Raw genomic sequence first — 13,576 nt, 5'->3', positions numbered from 1 at the left:
CATATTTGGGGACATCATGGACCAATATGTGATCATCTACTTTCATGATACAGTGATATTTTCTAAGAGCCCTGAGCAGCACTACCATCATGTCCAGTCCACTCTGGAGAGCTTACAGAAGCATTATTTGTATGTCAAACTAGGGAAGTGCACCTTTGACCAGGCCACCATTGACTTTTTAGGTTACATTATTTTCCCAGGGTGCATTGAGATAGACCCTCAGAAGGTGGAAGCCATCCACAACTTGACAGCACCCCAGATCCTCCAAGAATTTCAGTGCTTCCTGGGCTTCGTGCATTTTTATAAGAGATTCATCACCAACTTCTATGAACAAATAGCCCCCCTTACTCACCTCCTTCAGAAAGCTGTTTAATTCCCTTGGTCGCCTGAAGCGTTAACACCTTTTCAACCAGTTCAAGTCCATTTTCGCCATGGCCCCAGCTCTGGCAACACTCCAACCCAACTCATCCATTTGTAGTGGAAGCAGATACCCTAGACTTTACTGTGGAACTTACAGTATCCTATGGCTACACAGTATTCTTAACACTCATGCACAGTCTGACTAAAATGGCCCACTTCATTCCCTGCCACTACCTACCCTCTGCCAAGACTACTGCCCAACTCTTGGTGCAAACAGTGTTTTGTCTTCATGGATTTCCATACCACATAGTTTCAGCCAAGGCCCAGAGTTTACCTCTCATTTTGGAGTGAAGGGCTCTAGTTACCGGACATCCATGTATCCTCTTTCAGCATGTGCCACCCTCAAACAGATGGACAAACCAAAAAGGTGAACCAAGTACTAGACCAGTACTTGAGATGTCATGTGAACTGTCTCCAGGATAACTGGATCCTGCTCCTGCCATATGTTGAGTTTTCGTATAACAATGCCAACCATGCCTGTACAGGTCAGAGCCCCTTCTTCACGAATTACGGCTTTCACCCAACTCTACCAGTAGCCTCCTCAAACTCAGCCACCACTGACTGGGTCCATCAGATCCATCTCATCCGGGAGGTGCTCAAGAACCACCTGGAAGAAGCAAAGAAAGCTTACATGAGTCATGTGGACTATTAACAATAGGAAGCTCGGGCATTCAGAGTAGGCCAGAAGGTGTGGCTTGCTGCAAAGCATCTCCAGACCAGTTGACCCTCCTGAAAACTGGACCACCAGTTCCTGGAATCCTTCCAGATATGCCAGAAGATCAATCTGATTACCTTTAAACTACAGCTTCCCCCATCCCTCAAAATACATATTTCCTTTCTGAAGTCCAATCCCCGACTGAACCACATCAACACTGGTCCAGTGTCATGAGGAGTATGAAGTGCATCGCATCCTCATTTCTCAATGGATGTGTGGCTACCTGTACTGTCTCATAGACTGGGAAGGCTACAGCACTGAAGAGTGCACCTGGGAACCTGGTTCCCATGTCTACACCCCAGACCAGGTGAGGGAGTTCCAGAGGACTCCTGAACAAGCACCACCCTGAGGGAAGGCTGGAAGGGGTGAGTGTGATGTAAGCACCTGTGGGACTAGAACTGGGACTATGGAGGTGCCAGGCTGCTGATGCTTCTGCATCACCACCAGGAGCTTGGGCCAGATTTCCACTGGGGGATCCTGTGAAGCTCGACACTGCAGGAAGTACTGTCCAGCATGGCCTGAGTGGTGCCCTCCCCACCGTCCATTGATTGGTCCATGCTGGTGTATAAACCTGGAAGTCATCACAAGGAGCTGTCTGAACAATGATGCAGATTGCCTGCTTGCTTCTGCTCCAGACCTTGCATTACTATGAACCTTAGACTTCAGTTCTTGACCCTGGTTTGTCCCTGTCTTCACTACTCACTTCCTACCTGCAGCTTGGCCACTGACCCTGACTTCCTGGTATTCTGATCTGGCTTGAGCCCAACTCTGCTACACGTCTCCTGACTGCAACTTGGTAACTGATCTGTGCACATCAGCTGCCCGTGGCCCAGCTCTGACAGTCTATGTCTGTTCTACACTAGGAGTACTTTACTGGTATAGGGATGCTAGTATACTGTACCAGCAAGTGCTCCTAGGGTGGACACAACTATACTGGCAAAGCAGTGAGTGAAACAAGTTATACTAGTAAAAGTGCAGTTTTGCTGTTGTAACTGTTTCTATGCTAACAGCTTCTGATGGTATAGGTATTTCAGTGTATCTCCACACTCCTGACCTGACATTCCTATATCAGCAGAAATCTGAGGTGTAGACCTTGCCTGCCCTCCCTGCCTTTGAGGTTTATGGGGTTGCATTATACTGTCATAACTGCAGCCACGCTAGGGCTTTAACTGGTATAACTATGTTGGTAAAAAAATTACATCCCTAACTAATACAGTGATACTGGTAAAATTTCAAGTATAGACCAGGCTTTAGTAAAACAGTATCTTTGAAATTAACCATTCACAACAATGCCTGCTACAAAATGTCAAACTAGTTACTGAACTACATTTCCCAAAAGGCTCCAGGGCCTAAAGTTCAAGGTATAAGAAGCAGCATTCTGGAAGCTCCAAACAGGAAGGATGACATCTAGGTAACAGCTTCTCATCCCACTAACCAATTGTTCTATAACTAAAACACAAATTTCCACACAACCAGATCAGGTAGATTTAAGCAACATAAATCACTGTATTATTCACCAACCTTCTCTGTATAGTAACATTGACTTTATAATTAATCTTGTTTGTGTGTATTCTTCCGTGGAAAAAAGAGCCTCTGAAAATATTCCAGTATATTCCTTGTCAGAGGATAAGACTGGCATATTTCAGAATTAATCCATGACACACCAAAGGAAAATGTGTGCTGACCTGGGCAGCGGGGGCTGGGGCTGGGCGAGGGGGAGGTAGGGAGGACGGAGGGAGGCGTTTTGTTGGGCTTTGGAAAGCTCTCAAGATGTTTTTCATATGCGTTCAATTAAGATTCCAGTGATTCTTGGTTGATTTGTAGTATTTTATAAATAATGGGCCAGATCAACTGTCACAAATCAGCATAGCTCCATTGACTTCAATAGGAGTGAGACTGATTTACACGAGCTGATTTATTCAATTGGCTGCTCAGAAAGTAAATTGGTTGAATTTAAGACAACTAAACTGTACTGTGTGGCAAATGAAAAAACTTGCTTCTTTGTGCTGTAAGAAGGATTGCTTCCATGGTAATCCTTCCTGTTCATGTACCTAGGCCAAGCTCTTTTTTAGTATAAGCCATATTTTAGTAGAGAGATCCTTGTGTGGACCCGCTCCTCTCCATTTGTGATCACATAGAATCCCTGTGGTGACTACAACAACTGTTAACAAGGACAAACAATTGGCCAGATTGAGACACCCTTACTTATGATGAATAGTATCTTTCTTCATAATGGTTCCACTGAAGGCAGTGGAATAGCTTGTGGAGAAAGATGTTACTCAGCATGAATAAAGGTATCAGTATCTGGTCTAGTAGGATGAAAGCATTTAATATATATATTTAGCAGTCTTTGTGCAATTGAGCAGCTGGAAAGGAGAGGCAGCACCATATAACCAGCCATATTTGCAGACCACCAGAGATCCACAGAAGGGAACTGCTTGAATTAAGTTACAGTTTTATGAATACAGATTATCACAGTGGGATTCACCTGAAGACTTTTGTTTTCTTATGATGGTGTAAAATGTAGTGATCTGTCTAGTGCTGGAATATGTACTGGGACAGCAAGTTGCAATAGCAACCTCAGTTATGGAGATGAGGGGAATGTATGAGGTTACTGTCTCTGGAAAGAATATGGAACCAGAGTTAGCAGATTCAGTGGATCTTTGGAAGATTTCCCACCAGCAGTGATCCTCTGAAGTCCTAGCATGAGTAAAGATTCCCTTCTGTTCCTAATTCTGTAACCATGTTAATGAGAAAACAGGCGGTTGCGTTCAGTTTTTTTTAAAGGACTCTGAAAGAAAATATAAGATCAAAACAATAACAGTTAGTGGATAGGGTATATGTTAATGGTGAATATTTGAAAATTGCATAATTATAAATTATAGGGCTTTATAAAGATAAGCAAAATCATGAATATACTGAGAATTGGCTTCCGAGGGTAGTATGGAAACTGGTCAAGTAGTTTGCTGATTTTAGGCCTTCATCAAATACACAGAGGAACAGCCTTAAATAACTACCTTTTTAATTAATAGATTTGTAAGAATAATACATTGTGTACTGAACTGAATCCTACAGGAATACATGGAGATCCTTTTAAGTGAATATCAGAAAAAGGAATACTTTTTAAAACAATAAACATCAAAGTGTACCAAAAGGTGAAAAAATGCAAAGGAAATTTGCAATGTTAGTGATCAGACTAAAACACATTTTATGAAACAGCAGTCTCTTCCGAGTGAATATCAGTTAAAAGAATAGATCTGTGAAAAAGTATACTGTATAATTTTTCAACAACAAGGATATGTATTTAATAGGTTTCTACTCCAGATTTGATCACGTTTAGAATTATACTGCTTTTATTACATTTTCTGTTATTTTTTAAAACTTTTTTATGCTTTCTTTGAAATATATGAACCTTTTAATGTATGGATAATTTATTCAGCTCCTAAATTTAAATGCCTTGTGGGCGTAATTTTCCTGTTTCAGTTTACTTCTATAGCTGCCTTCTCTTTGTCTGGAATATATTATTCATTGTCTCCAAATTATAACAGGACTGATGTGTTAAAGTATAACTTCTTAAATTGATTTCAATATTTTAACTATTTGCATAACAATCTGGAGTGGTAGAAAGCTTCCCCAGCAATGTCTTTGTCTCAAAGAAATTGTCAGAAGACTTTTAATGCTATTAATTGTGTTTGTAGGAAAGTGCAAAATATTTTAATATGACCATGTGAATATGAACATGAAGCTGTTTATGTTCCAGTATTGTGACTTTTTTGTAATTTGAAAATGTTAGCACAAATTATGGGTTATTAAGGAAGTATACAGATACGGAGTCTGATCTGGAAGTCCTTAACCAGGTAAAACTCTCCATTGGCATCACTGGAGAGTTTTGTCAGAGTAAAGACTGCAGTATTGGACCCATGATTTTGATTTCACAGATTGATTAAATAGACTTTCAAACAACTTAGAAGCACATCCCACTGGAGTATCAGCATCAGTGTCTGTGATTAACAAATATGCAGAACTCTTGAACCCACAAAAATACTTTTTTCTTTTTCTGTATTCATAGAGGGTGAAATTCAGCCAAGTAAACAGGGACCGTCCAAGGCCTCCCACACCATTTATGCTACTCAGTGGGATAATGGAAAAGGAAGGGTTTGGGTGGAGCAGCAGCTCACAATAGGGGGATATGGGAGGGAACAGGTGCTTATGCCCATTGATGTATGCAGAAGAACCGGCTGCACGAGTTCCAAACAGCCATAATGGAGAGGACTATTGGGTGCTTATGCATGAGAGGGAAGTGGGTCAGTAGCTGCAACTCTAGCCCCTGAACTGGAATAGAAGCTGTGAAGGGGCCCGCCTGAAGATTGTGAAATTTTATACAAAAAATTCCATACACCACTACACTAGGATATATCTCCTAGTGTGTTGTATGGAATTTGGGTGTGTAACCACTACTGGTATATGAAATTGTGTACCACAGATTGGTAAGGAAGGCCAAGCCATATGGCAAAGAGCCATCATACAGAAAGATATTAATTTTAAAAAGTCATAATTCCAAATTAACCAGAGAAAAGTTTTGTCTTTGTGCAGTATCTAACACAACGTGCTCCTGGTCCATGACTAGAGCTCCTAGGTATTACGGTAATAGAAATAAATAAATAATAAAAGTGACTACAATCCCAAAACAGTGTTAAAGTGAGAAGTGGTACCTAAATATGTTTCTGTTTTAAATGATGGGAATTTTAGCAGTGACATAACTGGGAGCTGAATAGGGTCTTTGAGTAATTGTAGCCGAATCCTGGGAAAGCAGAACCGTGACCTAATGAACACTCAAGGACTATGTGGATGAGAGAGTCTGGCATAAATTGGCAAGTGCAAAAATCCATCTGAAGGAATGCTTTGGGAAGGTACTGTGATAACTATTATCAGAGACCCTGTGGAGATGGATGAGAGATAGGAGTTTAGATTAAAAGGCCAGGGGAAGAAGCAGTGCCTGTATAGTTCTGGTAATATATTTTGCATACATAGCTTAAGATAATTCTTATGTACCAAATGTATTTGAAAAATAAAAGGGGTAAAAACTTTCCAATGATAAATGGCATTTGGGCAGAAGCAAGTGGTTGTTTTGTTTTATAGTAAGTGCATGGTTTATTTAGATAATTGAATACTGAGTTATTGTTAAGAAATAAGAATTGGTCACAGTAACAAGTACATGATTTGATGAGACTAAGAAGCTTGTTGTTTCTTACAGGAAATACTCACAGATGTTAAAATCATGTGCGATCTGCTCCTTTCTAAAAAAGATGTTTTTTTTGTTAACAGATGGAGGGCGCCATTCTTCCCTACAAAGAATAACCAACATAAAGGAGAGGAAAGTCTGAGAGTCGTTATCCTTGACCTGCTGAAGTCAATGGAAGTTTTGTTACTTACCTGGGGACAGAACTTCACCCCTGGCATTTCCTCTGAACTTTTCCAGTTTGTGTGTGTTTTCCATTTCCTTCCCCACAGTGGAAGGACACAGATGCATTGCTCTTTTACTCTGCAGATTCCTTCAGAGGAAACAAGGTAGGAGATGTGCATAAATGTCTTTTTGCTTCCATTCTACTGCCTCTTCCAACTGGGCTCCTGCTGGCCCCTAGAGAACACAACTCCCACAGGAACTGTGCTTCCAGGGATTCTTTCTGCTATGGATGTCATCAGAATCTCTCATGAAGTAGAGTTTGCAATAGGGAGAGAGAAACAATTGTAAATGAAGATAGCCTCAAGATATATAAACTTTTGCCTATTACCCTAGCAGAATCCCCTGCCCTGCATTGCCCCACCCCTCTCCTTTCCTTTCAGGTCCAGGCAGAGGAGTTGTAAAACATTTGGGACAGGGTAACATGCTGCCAGTCAAACTCCTCCTTTCTGTGGGCACTGGCTCCTTACCAGGCATATGACATGAAGGCGATCGAATTAGTAGCTCAGAAAAAATATACCTGGAAGGGGAGTGGAGCTAGCTACCACAATCAGGTGGCTAATGATGATCAGAACTTCATGTGTCTCCTGACAGTCTTGTCAGAGTTACTCTTGGAGTTTAAGAAAGATGATTACTAACTATATACAGTACATTGCCTGAATATTAAAGCTATATCTACTTTCTGTTGCTATTGTGAGTAATATGAAGTTTATAGAACATGTAAAAACCAAACTAACACAGAAAAATATATTGAGCTAAAACTTAATTTATAAATTGTAAGCCTGGGCAATTGTCTCTCAGCTCCACCACCAAAACAAAGATTATGATTATTAAGCCATTTTTCACTAGGAAAAAGTCTCTCAGAAATGGCTTAGATTTTTTTTGTTTAGATAGAAAATAAAATGGCCTAATTAAAAAAAGTAAAATATTGTATATTGGTACGTTCTTAATAAGAAAGAATTATTTTCTGTGGTTTGAAGAATAAATATTTTAGAATAACGAAGATATCAAAGTTTAAAATATAACTTCTGCACATACGTTTTTTGTCATAAAGATTTTGTTTTTATTTTAACCATGTTACTTCAGGAATCAAAATACATCACCTTTCCTCAAATACTTATGGTCCCTTTCTATTCCTACTCTACCCTCATAAAAATATTCACTTAACTAGAATCTATGGGTAACCCAAAATTCATATGGGCTTGTATGCTGAACTTTGAAGCCATTTAGAAAATTACCTCTACACTTTAAAACTTCAGATAGGTCTCACTTTATTTTGGCATATCTGGTCAAACAAAACTCATGCATGAGCAGTGTTGTCAAGGTATGATTCTATTATGGGTCTCACAATATTTGCTTAAAGTCCCAGATACCAGTGGCATGAAATTAGGTGAGAATCTGTTTTCATTTTTTAAAAGTTTCTAGCCTTCATGGTTTCAGTAAAAAGCATCAAGACATGAATCAAATACACCTAAAAGGGTCAAACCAGAAGTCAACAAATTTAGGGTTTTTTAAAATTATTTTAAAAAACTCTCCTGGTTTTTAAGCCAATGTCATGATTGTTGGGGGCCTGATTCATGATTTCTGAATGCTTGGGGTTGCCAATGCTTTCTAGACTAACAAGCATAAAGCAATAAATATTATAAAGCCAATGCAACATCTTCCCTTCTATGAGCCAGCAAAAGAAGTTCTACTTGAGAAATGTCTTAACCATGTGCCATCTGAAAACATGGGATCAGGGCTGCCTGGAGCACGTTCCAGAAGCAAATGCATCTAAGTCATGACATTATTGGTGTCATTAGGTCCTGGGGTGAGTGATGGTAAGCTTATGAATGGCAGTAGATCAAGCAGCACATTTGGAATAGGTAGAGCTAACTCTTGGAGGAGATAATACCAAAGTCTTCCATGGATGACTAGCCCCTGAACAATTTATAATTTAGATACACAAAGATCAAACAGTGTGACAAGTGTGAAGTATTTACATGTGATTGTCTCACTAGTTGATAAAGAACTCTGCACTGGAGTTTGTTGAGGAAGTTGAGAGATGTGGCAGAAGCTCTGTTCTAAATAGTAGTCTATCTGAGACCTAGGAAAAGACCATGTAACTCTAGGAGATAGGAGGAAGAGTAGCAATGTGCCTTGCAGCTGCAACTTTTCTCCCAGTTTCATGTGCGTGACCGTTCAAATTTATGGTGGCTCACATTCTTGCTCTCAAAATTTAAAGTTGAAAACATGTTCTGTCATATTTTCCACCCCTCTGCAATTTTGACAAGCAAAATTGGCTCTCTTGGAAATTTAGCTACTTCATTTAGGTGCCTACATGGGAACTGTTTGGTGCTGAGCTCGTCTCAGAATCTGACTATTCAGAACCAAGTTTTCAAATTGGGTGCCAAAGTTAGGCTGTATACAGTAAGTTTTATATTTAGCACTCATGTTAAACTGAGATACGGCCCCAGACATAATTGTCTAAAATTGTAAATTGGTCTCTACCCACATCAACCTCCCACATCCCATTCCTTAAAAATACTTAAGGATGAAAGGCATAATATTCATAAAATCATAGAACTGTAGGGCTGGAAGGGACCTTGAGAAGTCACCAAGTCCAGCTCCCTGCACTGAGGCAGGACCAAGTAAACCTAGACCATCCCTGACAGGTCCAACTTGTCTTTAAAAGCTTCCAATTATGGGGGCTCCATGACCTCCCTTGGAAGCCTGTTCCAGAGCTTAACTACTCTTCTAGTCAGAATGTTTTTCCTAATATCTAACCTAAATCTCCCTTGCTGCAATTTAAGTCCATTACTTCTTGTCCTACCTTCAGTAGACATGGGGAACAATTGATCCCTGTCCTCTTTATAACATCCCTTTACATAATGGAAGACTGTTATCAGGTTCCCCTCAGTCTTCTTTTCTCAAGACTAAACATGCCTAGTTTTTTTAACCTTTCCTCATAGGTCAGGTTTTCTAAACCTTTTATCATTTTTGTTGCTCTCCTCTGGACTCTTTCCAGTTTGTCCACTTATTTCCTAAATTGTGGTGCCCATAATTGGACACAGTACTCCAGCTGGAGCTTGACCAATGCTGAGTAGAGCAGGACATTCAAAGTTGTAATAATTATGAGAGAAACTGAATATTGTTTCCTTCTGGGGATGGAAACCATAGTGTAAAATTGAGAGGAAGGCTGGTTTTGTGGTTAAGGCTGTGACTCAGAAGATCTGGATTCAGTTCTTGGCCCTATCAGAGCCTTCTATGTGACTTTGAGAAGTCACTTAATCCTTCTGTGCTTCAGTTTCCTGCCTGTAAAATAGGGATAATTATATTCCCTTTCTCCCACCCTTTGTCTGTCTTGTCAGTTTAGATTGCAAGGTCTTTGGGTCAGAGTTTGTCTCTTACTATGTGTTTGTACCAACACAATGGGCTCCCATCACAGTTGAGCCTCTAGCCACTTCAGTAATAAATATAATAAAATACTATAAACAAATAACCTTTCCTTTTTAAGGCATTAAACATAAATATATTCATGCAAGTATTAAATGAGGTGAGGACAGTCAAGTTATAAAACAAGACTTGCAATGCTTACTTTCATAAAAACACAAATTAGTGGAGATTAAGCACAATAATTGGGAGATAGAAATATATTACAAGTGAATGGAGAAACAAAAATCTCAATAGAAGCTGCTAAAATGATATGTTAGGAAGTCATCTATGAGCTAGTATGTATGCAATGTACCACATATCAACTTACCTGAAGGGCAATGATTAGCCTTGTCTTCCACAAGTTTTTTTCTGACATTATACCTATCCCCTCAAATATTGGTTTATTATATATAATTGGTAATAAACTGGGTGAATGAAAAACAATTGCTGTGCAGTATGAAATAGGTACAAATATTTAATGATGTGTAATGTGTATTCTAAATCCCAACATGCTATTTGATGTTTTTGAAATGAACATGTCCTGTGTTATATAGAAGTTATCTGTAACTGCTGCTGGTTTGAAATCACCAAGTCAAGATGTAGTGGTAGTCAGATGTTGATCTGATGTACAGAGGCAATGGGTCCAATTTCTGTTGAATATTTGTCTTATTTGGCAGTAAGTTAAGCAGTGTGAAAAACTGTGCAAATGCTCTTTTGGGTCATTATGTTATTGTGCATCATCTACAATATATTAATATATCTTGAGCTTGTGTACATGTCTTGTTAAATTATTTGTTTTTAACAAATCACTTTTGAAAACCTGCACTCTTTATCACAACCACTTCTTAAATCTAACATTTATCATAAAGTATTTTATTTATTGAATTTTATTTGCCATCAAGAGAGACAGACATGAATATAATGTTTAAAAAGATGTCTATTGATGTGAGAAAAATGCAAACCGTGTGGTAGAAGCTCAGTGAGTGGGAGAAATGTAAATGTTCTCTGCATTTTATCTCACATGACAGAATGCATTATGGTCAAAATAGTGTCTTCTTTGAGACACAGGTTTCTAATATCTGCATAATGCACACTTTTATGTAAGCCTTTTATTCTGCATGCAGATGTTTAGTTAAATGCCCTACAGTCTCATTTATAAGGCTCTCTTTTATAACACCACCTTGTATTAGGGTACTTGTACCTTGGCTACATATAACCTAATTATAATTACCCTGACAATATATAACACCTTCTTATGACCCCCCCAATGTGATATGGGGTGCAGTATATATTGATGTCAAAAGCAAGCTATTTTCATGAGACAATTAATTGTCTTTGACTCAGGGCCTGCATATCCCACCAATTAGTACAAACGGCAGGGTGCATTTCTAGAATTCTGCAGAGTTAGCAGCTACTGCCATTATGTGGAATTTAGAGCATTTAAATAAGTTCCAGTACATGTTCCGGTTTGCTTCAATTTGTTAAAATCAATAGTCACTATCTGTGCATCATTTTTGCATCAGGATAATGCACATGGATTTAAGATTTTGTGAGCTTCTTTCTTCCTGTCAACAAATAGATTAAATTATAATTTTAGCCCTTCGTATCTGGTGAGTTCCATTGACTGCAATAGAGCAAGAGCTCAAAGTTAAAGTATTCTTTGTAGCAGTACAGTAGTTCAGCAAGGACACTCGATGAGAACAATTTTAGTGGACCAAAGAAAAAAATCTGATACTCTACTTCCATTTCAAATGGATTGACAGAGAATTCTTATAACCCCATATGTAAATGCAAAAACTGGAATGTTGGTTATATTTTAATAGGTTTTCACATTTTGTTACATATGAAAATGTAGGGCTCAGTTGTTCTTCCCTACCATGACACAAATTAACTTAGATGTGGTCTCACATGTTATAGATCTAAGCTTCACAGCCAGCCAAATTGTTTAGAAAAATTTGAAGTGTTAACCAGTGATGCTGTGCTCATTGTTAGCAGCTGGGTCACAGAGCTGAGTAGTAGGGACCTGATCAAAAGCCCACTGTATTCATTTGAGACTCCTGCTCCTTTCAACAGGCTTTGGATGAGGTCCTAATAAACAGAAAAGTAAGAGTATACTTCATTCTCCTTTCTGGTGGGACTTCAGTCCAATTCAAGAAGGCTCTCAATGTCTGAAATTACATTGTTTAAACAGAATCTTAAATGGCAGAGTGACAGTCCTGTGCACCAATGCGTGACCAGATGGTTTACAGACCCATCTGACCACACTTATAAATGCTATAGATGGATTCAGGATTCAGATTACATATAGTCACCTTCTTTGGTATCACTCCCTCTCCCTAGGCCTGTTCTCGCTCTCTCTTTCTCTCTGTGTCTGTCGTTTTTAGTTTGCTTTCCCCCCTTTGTTTCATTTTAGACTTTGCTGTCCTTCCCAAATCTCAGATTTACCTTTCAGAAGGAGTTCTAATTTAATGTAGCATACACATATGTTAGCGGGCCTATTTCTGAACTGATGTATAAAAGTAGCTCTGTTTCTTTGTTTTCAGTATGTACAATTTAATGAAAAAGTTTATTTAAAATATGCCTGTTGCTTATTAGGGTTCATTTTCCATCTGACCGAGGACCTTATAGCCTGTCTCTTTTTCATAGCCCTTTAAAAGCCATTCTGTGCTTAAAAGACAACCTAGTTATACAACATTGTTCCTAGTGGCTAACCAGTCAGGGTGGCCATCTGGGTATAACTGAAGTCAGGAAACTCAGTAAGCTTGTTCTGTGGAGCTTCCTGGGATCATTCGTAAATCAATATTTCATATATGGCTAGCGAATGGCTGTAGCTCACGTAAGCTCATGCTCAAATAAATTGGTTAGTCTCTAAGGTGCCACAAGTACTCCTTTTCTTTTTGTAAGATGTGGTAGCCTGAAGCCATTATATGATGCCTCTGGCTGTAGACCCCAATATTTTTCCAATAGCAGAATAGAAGTCTAAGAATTTCTGCATCTCAACACCTGTGGGGCCTACTTTCTGCTGAGATGGACCCTTAAGTGTGTATTCACCCACTGATGCATGGAGGATATAAGCTCATAACACCCATTAACATTAATGGGAGTTATCCACGTAAATCCCTTGCACATCAATGAGAGAACAGACCCCTTTCGATTTTAGAAATCTTTTCTACAAGGATTTCCCTGGTGTCTAGTATGGGCATATAAATGGCTATTTTATTGTATTAAATATGTATCACATCCATCATTTTAAATGCTGTGCTGTGATGAAGGCTTCTCTGTTCTGGGATCAGTTCTGAAAATATTTAAACTTGGCAACCTGAACAAGCTTCAGTTGAATAAGCCTAAGGGCCCCATTCATGGAAATGTTATATACAATTTATGCTTGATTTTTACTTAAATTACTCAGAAAAAGTGTGAAGAATATTGTTTTGGAGCAAATTACAGGCTTTTAATGTTCATTAATCCTCCTTCTCGACTCTTAGTGGTGACTTTCCCATTATTCATCTGAGGACTACTGTATGCAAACGGAGAAAGGGAAAAAAAATCAGAGGAAGTGTTTATAG

At 39.0% G+C, this 13,576-nt stretch overlaps 1 long non-coding RNA gene across 1 annotated transcript in view; it reads left to right on the top strand.

The window, feature by feature from the left end:
• Positions 1 to 6,638: 6,638 nt before the first annotated feature.
• LOC311522955 overlaps positions 6,639 to 13,576 on the top strand; it is a 171,122-nt gene continuing 164,184 nt past the window's right edge. The window contains exon 1 of the long non-coding RNA XR_014712219.1: positions 6,639 to 6,703. This is a non-coding gene — a long non-coding RNA (uncharacterized lncRNA). The remainder of the gene's footprint in view (positions 6,704 to 13,576) is intronic.

Source organism: Lepidochelys olivacea, assembly GCF_965140295.1.
Source record: "Lepidochelys olivacea isolate rLepOli2 genome assembly, chromosome: 6".
Taxonomy (NCBI): domain Eukaryota; kingdom Metazoa; phylum Chordata; order Testudines; family Cheloniidae; genus Lepidochelys; species Lepidochelys olivacea.
The sequence above is the reverse complement of the archived record's forward strand: the minus strand, read 5'-3'. Positions and strand labels throughout refer to the sequence as shown.